This window comes from Macrotis lagotis, chromosome 3 (genome assembly GCF_037893015.1).
Source record: "Macrotis lagotis isolate mMagLag1 chromosome 3, bilby.v1.9.chrom.fasta, whole genome shotgun sequence".
Lineage (NCBI taxonomy): Eukaryota > Metazoa > Chordata > Mammalia > Peramelemorphia > Peramelidae > Macrotis > Macrotis lagotis.
This window is the reverse complement of record NC_133660.1, coordinates 65,261,559-65,276,447: the sequence shown is the minus strand read 5'-3', so window position 1 is coordinate 65,276,447 and position 14,889 is coordinate 65,261,559. Positions and strand designations below refer to the sequence as shown.

The 14,889-nt window shown below is 33.0% G+C and overlaps 1 pseudogene; it reads right to left on the bottom strand.

The window, feature by feature from the left end:
* Positions 1-371: 371 nt before the first annotated feature.
* The window catches only part of LOC141519121 (ATP synthase F(1) complex catalytic subunit beta, mitochondrial-like), an 83,848-nt pseudogene continuing 69,330 nt past the window's right edge, over positions 372-14,889 (bottom strand).

The window sequence follows — 14,889 nt, the reverse complement described above, 5'->3', positions numbered from 1 at the left end:
TGATGGCTCTGGAAGAGAGAGTGATGTTGAGCCCTTTTAACAATCTACCATTTCTATTCAATTCATGTGCAAACATCAACCCAACTTCATTGTACATCTTTAAAATAAAGGACAAGCAGCATTAGCAATGAAAATACTTCAATTTCATAAAGAAGAAAAATGAAGGCTCTGAGAAATTATGAAATTTATCTTAAGGTCAAATGGATAATTGAGAGACAAAGACAATACAGTTTTTTTTTACTTTGAGATATATATTTTATTCAAAAGTTTAAATATTCTACAGATAGTCCATAGCTTTTCCAGTGAAAGTTCTTGTGTAGTTTACTCAGACCACTGAAATTGAAGGACATGTGGCAGATGAAGGTGACTGCTCATGGGTGATCTTCAATTAATTTTCCAGCTTTTATTACAGTGTTTTCAATGAGTCTTACCATATACAAGATCTCCTGGAGACCCTTAATAGTTTCTTTCATGTATACCAACTTCCCCAAAAGAACAATGAATAACTCAACAACCAGGAACGAATATGATAAGAAACAATGGATTTTCTATGCTTGAGACACTGTTAACTTGTCTATTTCAGACAGCTCATGTATACCAAGGAGAGCAATTATGTCTTGGAAGGTCTTATAATCCTACAGAATCTTTTGCTCACCTTGGGCAACATCATAGTGCTCACTGTCAACAGTGTTGGGTTCTATGATCTGAGAGGTGGAGTCCAGACAACTCACTTTATGGTAAATACCCAACTTAGCAATGACCTGGGACAGTACAGTGACAGCATTCAAATGCTTAAAAGTGATGCCAAGAGAAGAATCAGTTAAGTTATCAGCAGGCCCATAGGTGATAAAACCATTCTTGGTTGTATTGGTTGCATGTTACCCATATCAGGGCCATGTGAATTGGTCACGTTTAGCAAAATGTATTCTGCCTAGTAAAGCCTGTGAAACAGCCAGAATGAATGAAAAGATATTATCTACAAAAAGTAATCATGACACTTTTAGTCCCTGAAATTTTCATTTACAGTGAGTCTAGACCAGGCTACCTGGGCCCAAGTGTTAGGTTGTTCATTCATATGAATATATACCAACTATATACCATATACCTTCTTGGAAGTAGCATCCATCAGATTGATGGCACAGACTTAATTATCTCAAAGTACAAGTCCTTGACTTTTTAGGTCCTTTCCTCAATATCGGCAAACACAGATTAAACACCATGAACTTTTGGTAACATTTTTGATTAACTGCATAATCAATATAGTCTTTTCCACACCTGTATCATCAATAGATCAATTTTATCACTCAGCATAAGGGACCATAAGATCTACAACTTTGTTGCTAGTGAACAAGATTTCTTGCTCCACACTCATTTCTAGAAACTTAGCAAACTGGTTTTGATTGGACCCCTTTCATTGATAGGTTCCCCAGTCATATTCATGATTTTTCTAAGTTCTCAAGTCCCACAGGGATTCTGATTGGGACACCAGAATCCAGGATAATCTACCCTCTCACCAATCCTTCAGTACCACCTGAACTGTACTTTCAATCCAGATGTTGGATGACCTCTAGTACTATCCTGATTTCCCAGTTCTGAACTTTAAGAGCATAGAGTTTGAGAGGGAGATCATTATAAAAATATACATCCACCCTGTCCAGATGACAGCCATGATGTGATCCTGAGTGCCCAGCTCTTGGCAGCAGAGATGTCTGGGTTACATAGATCCCATTCTCCCATAGCAAGGTCGAGCCTGAAGCAATTGCTGAAGGAATCAGGCCCAGAAGGGTCTTGAAGTCAAGTCACAGACCAAACATGGCAGAGATTGATAGAGACTGCAGAGATAGTATTTTCAGCCAATTCTTTAATTCTCAAGCTAGTAATCTTTTCACTTCACATAATTGATACTTGTGCCTTAGTTTCACTACTTAGGGTGTTACTTTTCTGTTTTTCTTCAGGCATTTCAGCCCTGTCTGACTTTTCTTGATGCCTATGCAGCTTTCTTGTCAAAGAAACTGGAGTGGTTTACCAATTCCTACACCAGTTCACATTACAAACAAAAATCTGAGACAAATATAGTTAAATTAATTGCCCAGGGTTACACAAGCCAGATTTGAACTCAGGTAGATGAGACTTTCTAATTCCAGACCCAACATTCTATCCACTGCACAACCTAGTTGCTCGGTTACTACTTTAGTAGATATCTAGAGGGTTAAGAAGAAGAAAGACTGGGTGTTTCTCAAAGTTCTCTTAGGTATGATTACATGGACTGAGATAAAATTAAAGTACTTGAAGTCACCTAAACCAGGGTGACACAAAAATACTGTGGGATTTCCTCATCAGCATCACTATCACTAAAATTTATAAAGTCCTGGTTTTATACTTACTGTCTCATTTAATCCTCACAATAACCCTTCATTTTTCTGATGAAAAAAAAATTGTGACAAAAAAGATAAGTAATTAAGATTTCCCTTACAGCAGACCCAGTGCTCTATCTAGTTGCCCCAAAGATAGGAATTAAATTCAAAATACAGTTACTAGCTGTGTGACAATGAATAAGTCATTTAATCATTGTTTATTATTACCTCTGTTCTTCATTAATTCTAATTTCTCATCCTTCATCGTAAAATAGAGATTAGTACCAACACTTACCTCCCATCTTAATATTTATTAGTTTAAAGGATGATTTTTATATCTATCTATGTTGCAAACCTTAAAGCATAGATAAAGGCTACCATGTACTAGCAACAGGAGCAACATCAGATACAGAGGCAGGAAAACTCAGTTGACTTGCTCTAGGGACTTAACAATTGTTAACTAATATTGGGCAAATCATTTAATTTTTTTCAGCCTCAATTATCTCTTCCATAAAATTGGAATAATAATAGAACCTGTCAACCATAGTTGTTTTAGGGATTAAATGAAATAATTGCAAAGAGCTTGACAAAACTTCAAAGCATTAAATAAATATTAGTCTTATTTTTATTATTAATCAATTGACTTGTTTTGATCTCATTGACCCCCATCCTCCTTTAGTCCTTCATAAAAATATCATTAAAAATAAGATTGTATTTAAGAATGAGATTTATATTTCTAGACCATTTTATTCCCATTGAGTTGAAGAATTAAGCAAGAGCTACATAAAGAAGAGATCTTTCTAAGCAATCATGTATAGCTAGGTTGGGGCAAGAAGTATATAATCTAATGAAAAACAGAGCTTGTGCAGAATACTTGGTCATTGTATGGGAAACCTCTAGTTTCTACTGGCGAAGTAGAGAAGGAGAAATAAGTGATCTTTAAAAGAGAGAAGCAACTCTACCCTTTTCTCTTTTTCCATGACTATTCTGATGGCATATTATAATTCTAAAACTTTATAAGAGAGATTACCTTTCTCCAATATGGCTGAATATCAACTGGAGAGAGAGAGAGAGAGAGAGAGAGAGAGAGAGAGAGAGAGAGAGAGAGAGAGAGAGAGACTGAGACAGATACCGAAACACAGAGACAGAGTCAGAGCCAGAGTCAGTGAGAGTGAGAGTGAGAGTGATTTTTTTTTTGATCCGCAAGTTGAATTCCTTGGTTTATCAAACAGTATAATACCATAATTATTTACTGCTGTCACTTTTTCACCTAATTCTATTTCATCAATCTACCACTGTATTTCTTAGATAGTACCAAACAGTTTTGACTAGTGATGTTTTATAGTACAATTTTATATCTTTTATGACTAGATCACTTTCCTTTCCATTTGTTTATAAATTCCCTTGATATTCTTGACCTTTTCTTCCTCGATATGAATTTAGTTATTATTTTTCTACTAGCTAAATTTCTTTGAAAGTTTAATTATTATGGCACTAAATAAGTAATTTTAATATAATGACCAACTGACATTTTCCCAGTTATTTAGATCTGATTTCATTTGTGTTAAAAGTGTTTTATATTCATTTTTTATGAAGTTTCTGAGTCTGCCTTGGTAGTTTGAGTCCCAAGTATTTTATATTGTCTGAAGTCATTTTAATTCTTGCTATATATTGTTAGTCATATATAGAAATGCTGAGGAATTATTCAGGTTTACTTTATATCCTGTGACTTTGCTAATTGTTTCCAGTACCTTTTAGATGATTTTCTAGGGTTCTCTAGATAGAGACCCCCACCCCAACTCCACACACACACACACACACACACACACACACACACACACACACACACACACACCAGTAGAGTTTTGCTGTCTATGTCTCATTTTGCTTCACCTCTAAGAATTTGGATGTTATACTGATTTTTGCATACCAGTTTATAACTGAAACTACTTCATTGTCTATGCTTCCTTGCAGAAGGATACAGTTTCCTTCCTTATCAGTTTTAATGAGATATATTTTTCTTTATTAAAGATTTTATTTCTTTTGAGTTTTACATTTTTCCCCTAATGTTACTTCCCTCCCTCCACCCCCCATAGAAGGCAATTTGTCATTCTTTACATTGTTTCCATGGTATACATTGATCCAAATTGTGTATGATGAGAGAGAAATCATATCCTTAATGAAGAAACATAAAGTATAAGAGATAGCAAGATCAGACAATAAAATATCAGTTTTTTTCCTAAATTTAAGATAACAATCCTTGGTCTTTGTTCAAACTCCACAGTTGTTTCTCTGGATACATATGGTATTCTCCATTGCAGAGAGCCCCAAATTGTCCCTGACTGTTGCACTGATGAAATGAGCAAATCCATCAAGTTTGATCATTACCCCCATGTTGCTATTAGGGTGTACAGTGTTTTTCTGGTTCTGCTCATCTCATTCAACATAAGTTCATGCAAGTCCCTCCAGGCTTCCCTGAATTCCAGAACAATAGTGGGATATATATATATATATATATATATATATATATATATATATATATATATATATATATATATGTATGTATCATAGTTTGCTAAGCCATTCCCCAATTGAAGGACATTTACTTAATTTCCAAGTCTTTTCCACCACAAACAGGGCTGCTATGAATATTTCCGTACAAGCGATGTTTTTACCCCTTTTCACCATCTCTTCAAGGTATAGACCCAGTAGTGATATTGCTGGATCAAAGGGTATGTACATTTTTGTTGGTATTTGGAAATAGTTCCAAATTTCTCTTCAGAAAGGTTGAATGAGTTTCAACAATGTAATAGTGTCCCCAATTTCCCACAACCTTTCAACAATGATAATTATGCTTTCTGGTCATATTGGCCAGTCTGAGAGGTGTGAGGTGGTACCTTAATGAGATCTACTTTTGCAACTTCTTTGTCTGAGAAAAATATTGCTACCCTGGCTTTATTTACTTCACTTGGGGCATAATATTTTCTGCTGCAGTCTTTTATCTTTTCTCTGCTTCAAAAATACTTCTTGTAAGCAACATATTGTTGTGGTTTTGAATCCACTCTGCTATCTTCTTCCATTTTATGGGAGAGTTCATCCCATTCATAATAACAGTTGTTATTATTAACTCTTTATTCTCCATCATGCTCTCTACCCTCAATTTCTATTTTCCTCTTCTAACTTATCCCTCCTGCTCAGTGTTTACCATGAGCCTCAATGTGTTCCTCTACTTCTATTCTTTTTCTTTACCTTTTCCCTTTTCCTTTCCCCTTTATGTTTCCCTCCCTTTTATCAGTCCCTCTTTCCTTCCCCTTGCCTTTCCCTTCTTTATATTTACTTAAAAGTTAAGATAAAGTTTTAAACTCAACTGAATATGTGTTAATCCCTCTTTTAGGTAAATTCTTTGAGAGTAAGATTCAGTGATTGTCACCTCCTCTCTTCTTTTCCTACATTGCAATAGGTCATTTGCATGTCTTCACTAGATGGTATTTGCCTCATTCAAACTCTCTCCCCTCTCTTTACAATTCTTACCCTTTTTTAATGAAATAATTTTTTATTGTTTATTACTATTATTAATATTTTAAATCTTATAAATATTTTGTTTTTCCCAACTACATACAATGATAATCTTTGTAAGGTTTTTATTTTTGCATTTTTTCTCTCTCCCTCCCTTTCTTTCCCTTGCCCCAAAAGAATGCAATCTAACATAGGCTTTAAATTTTCAACATAGATCAAAATTGAATGTGTTGTGAGAGGAGAATCAAATTCAAGAAGAAAAAAGAAAATATTACAGATAACACAGTTGCATAATATATAAAAAAGTTTTTTAAAAATTGAAGATAATAAGCTTTAGTCTTCATTTCAGCTACACAGTTCCTTCTCTGAATATTAATGGTATTTTCCATCACAAGTCCCTTAAAATTGTTTTTGAATATAGTACTGCTGAAATGAACAACTCCATCATGGCTTATCATCACACCATGTTGTTCTGGTTCTCTTCATTTCACTCAATATCAATTCATGAAAGTATTTCCAGGCTTTTCTGAAATCCCATCTCTCATGATTTCTTATAGAACAATAGTGTTCCATCACATACATATACCACAATTTGTTCAGCCATTCTCCAATTGATGGGCATATACTCAATATCCAAATCTTCACCACTGCAAAAAGAACCACCACGAATATTTTTCATATGTATGGAATTTTTATCCTATTTCATGATCTCTTTAGGATACAGTAGTATTGCTGGATCAAAGGACATGCACATTTTTATTGGGCATAACTCCAACTTGCTTTCCAGAAAGTTTGGATCAATTCACAAATCTACCAAAAATACATTAGTGTCTCAGTTTTCCCAGATTCCCTCCAATATTGATTATTATCCTTTCTAGTCAATTTGGCCTATCTGAAATGTACCTTAGAGATGCTTTCATTTGGAATTCTTTAGTCAATAATAATATAAAGCAATTTTTCATATTATGATATGATAATGGCCTTTTCCTATCCTTTGACCATATATCAAGTAAGATAATATTATATATATATATATATATCTTTTTATAAATTTTAATCAATTCCCTATATATTTTAGAGTCCTTTGTCAGAAACACTAGTTATAAAACTTGTTTCCTAATTTGCTACATTACTTTAATCTTGGTTGTAGTTGGTTTTTCTGTGCAAAAACTTTTTAATTCAATATAATCAAAATTATCCAGTTTTTTAAATGTTCTCTATCTCATCTTTGGTCATAAACTCCTCCACCTTCCATGGATCTGATGGGAAAACTCTTCCATGTTCTCCTAATTGGGTTATAATATAGTCTTTTATGTCTAAATCCTGGCCTCATTTTGTACCTTATCTCAGTATAAGGTATGAGATACACTTTTATGCAGAGTTTCTGCCATCCTATCTTCAGGTTTTCTCAGAAGTTTTTACTGAAGGGTGAGTTCTTATCCCAGAGGATAGATCATTTTACAGCTATCATCTAATCTATACCATTGATCCACCACTTTATTTCTAACCCAGTAAAAGTTTTGATGACTTATTGCTGTGATGCCCTGACCAGCAGGGGATCCATTCAGCTCAAGAGAGGACAGTGTGTGGAATGTGGGGTGGAAAGTCAGTAGGAATCTGACAGAGCCGACTTATTGAAAATATCAAACAGTTCTTATAGAAGAAAACCACAAATTAGCATACAGAATAAAAACAAGGATGTAACTTTGTTATGGTCAGGAATTAACCCAGCAGGATGTGACCTAGGTCAGGAAACAGGGCTTTCCAACAAGAGAGGCCATGAATGATGCAATTGTGTAATCAAAACAGAGTTCCATGGAAGCTTTCAACTCAAGGGTCTCCAGAGCTGAGGTTGTTTGGCCATAATTGACCTCTCATATCAAACTTGCTTGAGTAAGCTTGTGATCCCCCAACCTGATGCTCAACCTGTGTAACACCATCCTGAATTCTGTTGATAGCATATATAGTGTCTTTGGTGACAAAAAAATACTTTGAAAAAACTTGGTAAACAACAAAGTAGAAAGGTCAAGAGAATCAATATAAGACATAGTTGTATAATATTCTGGGCCCAATGCCCAAAGAGGGTGGGATGATGAAACCACTTAATTATCTTATTGGCCTGTCTTTTCAGGAATCAAGTCTCACTTGGGAGGCTTCTTGAATTTCTTTAGTCAACTTATACAAAACATCAATACCAAAAGATAATTTTAAAAATGAGAGACAAACAATAAATGATCAATATCATCATTGCAACAAAGCTGAAATTATTACTTCTATTTCTGTTTCTATAATACCATGTAACCATGTACAGGTGGAAAATGCAACTAATCATACAATGTCTTGCTCAAATCTATATATTCTTCCCCAACACAAATTGTTTATTACAGAAGTTTGTAATGTATTAATCAAATGATAAAGATTTTCATAAAGTCTTCTGAACCTTGAGTGCTCTAGTGACATTTTCTGACAATTCTTGAATAAATTTTGCTTCTATCTTTTTCTTATTCATCACTTCTTTACATATATATGCTCAAATAATGCAATTGTAACAATTAAGGATTTTTTCCTTCTTTCTCTCAGTAATGATTATAGGTGTGATACTATTTAAGTCAGAAAAATAATCCCGAACATTTCAACATTTTTCTTTGATATTTTCAATAGTAACTTTGTATATCCCAAATAAATTTTCAGCTTCTCCTATCAAAATAACTTCAGTCTTACTTTTGTAGCTAAAGTGTTTTTCAGTCAAGGTTTTATTCTTATCATCCAAAGTCAAATAATTAATGAATACAAAGCTTTATTTAGGCATAGTATTGTATCTGCCTTCCCCACATTCCCTCTTTTCTGTTTATGTAGGAATATTTTTTATTTTTTTATTTTTCTTCTCAATTATAGGTTTGATCTGTGGGATTATAAGGAATGCCTGTAATATGTTTTATGTTGTATAAACAGAGTTGTTTAAATTCCATAGAAGTACATTCAGGGCCATTATCTGTTTTATAAGTTTTGGTATCTCTGCAAAAAAATGTAACAGATGATCAATCACAACTTGAGTATCCTCTGAACTTTCTGCTGTTGCCATTGTATATGAACTAAATGTAACTACAGTAACATGAATAGATTTTATTTCTTCCAAAAGGTGCATAATGACACACATCCATCTGCCATAACTTATTAAGAGTCTGGCCTCCAGGATTCTTAAAACCATTTGTAGGGGTAAGTAAATACCCTTTTTGGAGAGGATTTTACTATATTCCTACCTTGCTTTCTGGTTATATTAAATTGTTTCCTTAGTAAAGAGACATTCTGATGAAAATTTTTGCTTCTACTAAGCTTATAAGGTGTGGAAGTGTTAATTGATTGGTTCTATGATTATCTATCTATCTATCTATCTATCTATCTATCTATCTATCTATCTATCTATTATAGATCCAGATAATCCAGGATGGGATTTTATAACCATTTCTAATAACTCCTAGTAATTCTTTAAAGAGTTGACATAACACTGCCTCAGTGCTATGATTAATAAAGGTTGTTACTATACATCTAATGCCATGATAATAATACTATTTGTAAAAATTAAGAAGTGGTAGTCATTCTCTTAATACAAATCATATAGCATATATTTTTGTATAGCTGTAAAAGGAGTATATAATTTCTTTTTTATTATTGCAATATGCTTGGACATATAGGTTTACAATGAGGTTCATAATATTGTTTAAAAATTTCAGACAACCCAGAGGGTCATAACTTCTGATATTGTTCCCTCATTGTATTTACAAAGAAATTAATTCTAATTTTAGATATTATTAATTCTTAACCTATGTGAAACATAAGATTCCCAGGCTGATATTTCAGTCTTAAAGCAAAAACAAAACAAGTTTTCTTAAAGTTAACCTTAGCTCTGAATATCTTTTACACAAAAATTTCTTATTCATCTTATTGTTATGAGCTTGTTTTCCTTTTATTCCAAATATACTCCTATTTACAAAAAGAAAATAAGATTCTATATGAATTTAGGTTTAAATATAAATCAATTTCTAAAAACTCAATGTAATTTTTTACCAACGTAGTGTTACAAGATACATATATAATTTTAAATAGATATAATTTCATAAACATGAGCTGGAAAAAATTTTCAGAAACTCTCTGGACCAAAAAGACCTGGAAAGAGATATAATCTTTTGGCAAGGGTTTCTCTAATTTTCTTATAACAAATTTTTTCAAATGTGATGAATGACACCATAATTCATTTATATTTTGTTATTGCAACATAATTTTAAATTTTCAAATAAAAATTGCTTGAATCTATACAGTTTGCTAGTTATACATAATAACGTTTTCAATTTAAAGTATATTCCCTTTACTCCCTCAAACTTTTAAATAAATACAATTCTTAAGACCAGATGTTTCTAAAAATTTTTATGATTACAAGATTTTTTAATACTTCTCTTAATAATCTTATAAGTTCCCAAACTCATATTCAAAATTACCTTAAACTTTTTTTCAAAATATAAAAGTTTGCAAATTCTTTTTATCTGTATCAGTGCTATTGTAATTTCTCAAAGTCTATGCCAAACAAAGGTTTTGGCAGACTCCCAGCCTCTATCAAGGTCATTCTGACCCTATCTATATTAGCATTCCCCATAGTTCTTTTTCCTCCTATGACCATGGAGATGCCAAAAAAAATTATAAGAAAAAAATTTATATTTTACAAATTCAATTACATGTATTTTTAGATAACTTTGTTCACAGGATTACACATTTAACCAATATAACCAATTTGAAGAAACAGTTAACATTTACTTAGCAATTACTTTCATATCAAAACTTTTCACTTTATGGGGATTATTAATTTTCAAATCAATTCACTGCCCGATATTGTAAAAGTGGTGATTTAATGCAATTTTCAGATGATCCCAACCTCATTTAAACACATATTGCCATTTCCTTTCTCCTCTTCCTATTTGATTTTCAAATCATTTTCTCAAGGCTCCCCAAATTACAAAATTGTTCCCTTTATACAACGTCAAACCTTCTCAGACCTTCTTTCTACATGGTTGAACTAACTTCCCTACTTCACAAATTATTAAAACCCCCAACAGTCTCTATATGACTTTTCCTATTTCCTTGCAACCCTATTTTCTCCATCAAAATCTTTGCAGAACCTATTACTCAGACTGAACTACTTACATATTCCCTTAATATACTGTTCCATTATTCTTTTCCATAAATTCTTTTATTAAGATCCGTCAAGAAAAATAATTTTAAGGACAATTTCAATTTCATCTAGATCCCTCATATGTATAATTTGCCAAATAAGTAAGCAAAACTCTGTTGGACAACCAGATCAGAAAACAAGCAAAAGAAAATAAGAAAAATTAATAGAATCCCTTCTTTCCCTTAAACAATATGACTCTCAGAAAAATCTCCTGTGGTGCCAATCATGAGTTTTTGAAAAAAGAAAAAGCCAGTTTTGAAAAGAGAGAAAGGAAAGAGGACCAGCCAATCAGAATACAAAGATATGACAGCAAGTTTGACCATGCTAAGAGAAAGCTAAGAGCTTTCTGCTGCCTGTATTTTAAAACATACACATAGAAACACATAAACAGAAGCAGAGCACATTGAACCAGAGAGGCCTCCAAACCCAGGGGGAAAGTCCACCTGGTTCTCACAGTAGAGAAAATACATAGAACATTTAATATATCACAATACATTTTTCCATAAAAGGGTATTAATATTTAACACTTCTAGATTTTAACTAGTATAATATTTTTAATTTTTTTTTATTTTATATATATTTATATTATACTTATTTTTTGTATAAATGATGTTTTTATACATTATTAAAATATTCTTGTTTAAGAGAAAACATAATACAACTTCCCCCAAAAAATATAGACCTTCCTGAGCAATAAAGTAAAGGAAAGAGGAAAAAATTAAAACTAAAATTAATAATAATAATAATAATAATAATAATAATAGGGGCAGCTAGGTGGTGGAAAGGACAGAGCACTGGTCCTAGAATCAGGAGCACCCAGGATTAAATCTGGCCCCAGACAACCAACAATCATCCAAGTGTGAGGTCCTGAGCATGCCACCCAACCCTATTTGCCCCGAAACCCCTCATTAAATAATAATAATAATAATAATAATAATAATAATAATAATAATAATAATAATAATAATGTTGCTTCAATCTGTGGTCCAACACCACCAGCTCTGTCCCAGGTTGTTCACATTCTTTTAACAAAAGCTACTTCCATATTTTTCTACCATTGTCATTACTGATTGCAACTCCCTCCATTCATACTTTCCTGATACCATACACTATATTTTCTCTCTCCTTTCACTCTGTTCCTCTTCTTAAATGTGTTGTAGGGTAGCTGAGTGGCATAGCAGACTGATCACCAGCCCTGGGGCCAAAAGGCCCAAGTCCACATACCACCCCTAAGGTCCAGCAACCACCCAGCCTTGTGGTCCCAGATAGGCCATCCAATTCCAACCCCTTGCAAGAAGTAAAAAATGAAATGTGATATATCTGGCCAATTTCCCCCATGGTCCACTCTCTCCTCCATCACTCACATCCCCCCCCCCTTCCTCCTATATACCTTCTGTTCTTATTACTCTACATGTCTACACCCCATTGAATAAATATGTTGTTTCCTCTCTGAGCCACCTCTGATGAGAGTGAAGGTTCCCTCCATTTCCACTTGCCTTCCCCCTTCTGTATAATTGAAATAGCTCATTGTAATAAAAATTTATTATATGAAATATCTTAACCTATTCCACTTCTCCTCTTTTACTCTCATTACATTTCATTTTTAGCCACTGACTCCATTTTTACAATATATTATATCCTGAAATTCAGCTCTCTCCTGTGCTTCAACTATAAAAGCTTCTTCTACCAGCTCTATTAAATGAGAAGTTTCTTATGGACATTATCAGTATCATTTTCTATGCAGGAATAGATGTAGTTCATCATCATTAAGTCCCTCATATTTTACCCTTCTCCTCCACTCTCTATGCTTCACCCTTGTCCTGTATTTGAAGATCAAACTTTCTGTTCAGCTCTGGTTGTTTCAACAGGAACAATTGAAATTCCCCTGGTTTGTTGAAAGTCCATCTTTTTCCCTGGAAGAGGACATTCAGTTTTGCTGAGTAGTTGATTCTCAGTTGAATTCCCAGCTCTTTTGCCTTCTGGAATATTATATTCCAAGCCCTATGAGCTTTTAATGTAGTTGCTGCTAAGTCCTGTGTAATCCTGACTGCAGCTCCACAATATTTGAATTGTGTCTTTCTGGCTGCTTGCAATATTTTCTCTTTTACTTGGGTGTTCTGGAACTTGGCTATAATATTCCTGGGGGTTGTTTCTTCAATTTCTTTATCTGAAATGGAGTTATTTAAATTTTTTATTTCCTTTTCTGCTAATCTGGGCAGTTTGTATTTTTGTAAATAGTCATCTTTTTCTCTCAGTTTATCAAATTTATTGCCATACATTTTGGCAGAGTAGCTTCAAATTATCTTTTTAATTTCCTCCTCATTGGTGATTAGTATACCTTTTTTATTTCTGAAACATTTGTTTTTATTACTTCTTTTGCTAAATCAAATAAACCAAAGGTTTATATATCTTATTGATTTTTTCCATGCAATCAATTCTTAGTTATATTCATTGGATCAGTGGTTTACTTGTGTCAGTTTATTATTCTTTCCCTTTAATTTCAGAATTTCCAATTTGGTATTGGGGACCTTTATTGATCTCTTTATGTTATGATTGTAATATCTTAGAGATAAAATTTCCCCCCAAAACTACTTTGGTATCCCATCAATTTTTGTATGATGTATCCCTGTTATCATTTTATTGGATGAAATAATTCATTATTTCTGTGATTTGCTGTTTGATCCATTCATTCTTTAAAATTAAGTTATTTAGTTTTCAATTAAATTTTGGTGTGTCTTTCTATGACTTTTTCTTATATGTAATTTGCATTCCACCTTGATCTGAAAAGTATGCATTTATTATTTCAACCTTTCTGCATTTGATTGAAAGATTTTTATGTCCAAGTACATAGCTAATTTTGGTATAGGTGTCATGTACTGCAGACAAAAAGGTTTATTCTTTTCTATCTCCATTAAATTTTCCTTCAGATTTAAGTTTTCTAGGATTTTATTCATTTTCCTAATGTTCTTCTTACTTATTTTGTCATTAAAGGTATCTAGTTCTGAGAGAGGGAGTTTCAAGTCCACTATTACTGGAGTTTTGTTCTCTAGGTCTCCTTGTAATTCATCCAGGTTCTCCTCTATGAATTTGAATTCCATACCACTAGATGCATATATAACTTCATTGTTTATGGTGCCTTTTTAAGAAGATGTAGCTTTAATTAGAAAAAAAAAATTATGTATTAAAAAAGAAAGGAGGACATAAAAAGAAACATGTATTTTCCTTCCTTATCCCTTTTAATGAGAACTCTTTTTGTTTTTCACTACCCCTGAATTTTTTACTTCAGCTGCTGCATAATATATTTTGCTCCAGTCTTTGACTTTTAACATGCCAGTAGCAATCTGCTTCAAATGTTTCTTGTAAACAACAGATTCCTGTTTTTAATCCATTCTATTATCATCTTCTGTTTTATGGGAGAGTTCATCCCATTCGTATTTATAGTTGAAATTCCTAATTCTGTATTTCTCTCCATGTATATTCCCTCCCTTCTGAATTACCTCATTTATACTTCTCTCTTTGCTTCCCTTGTATCTTTCCTTACCAAAGTACTCCCTATATCCCTTTAAGTCTAAAAGGACTCAAACAGTATGAAAAGTTGAGCACACTGGATAATATTTGTCTTGGAGATAAAAAAAATTCCATCAGATGTCAGAGCTAAATTGATATATTTAAAGTCTTATAAATGAAAGACCAAAAAAAAAATTCTTTTTCATATGACCTTAGACTGTTAAACTAGATACAATGATTAGAAAGAATAAGAGGTAGATTTTTGCTAGTTCTTACCTCCTTAATCCAACC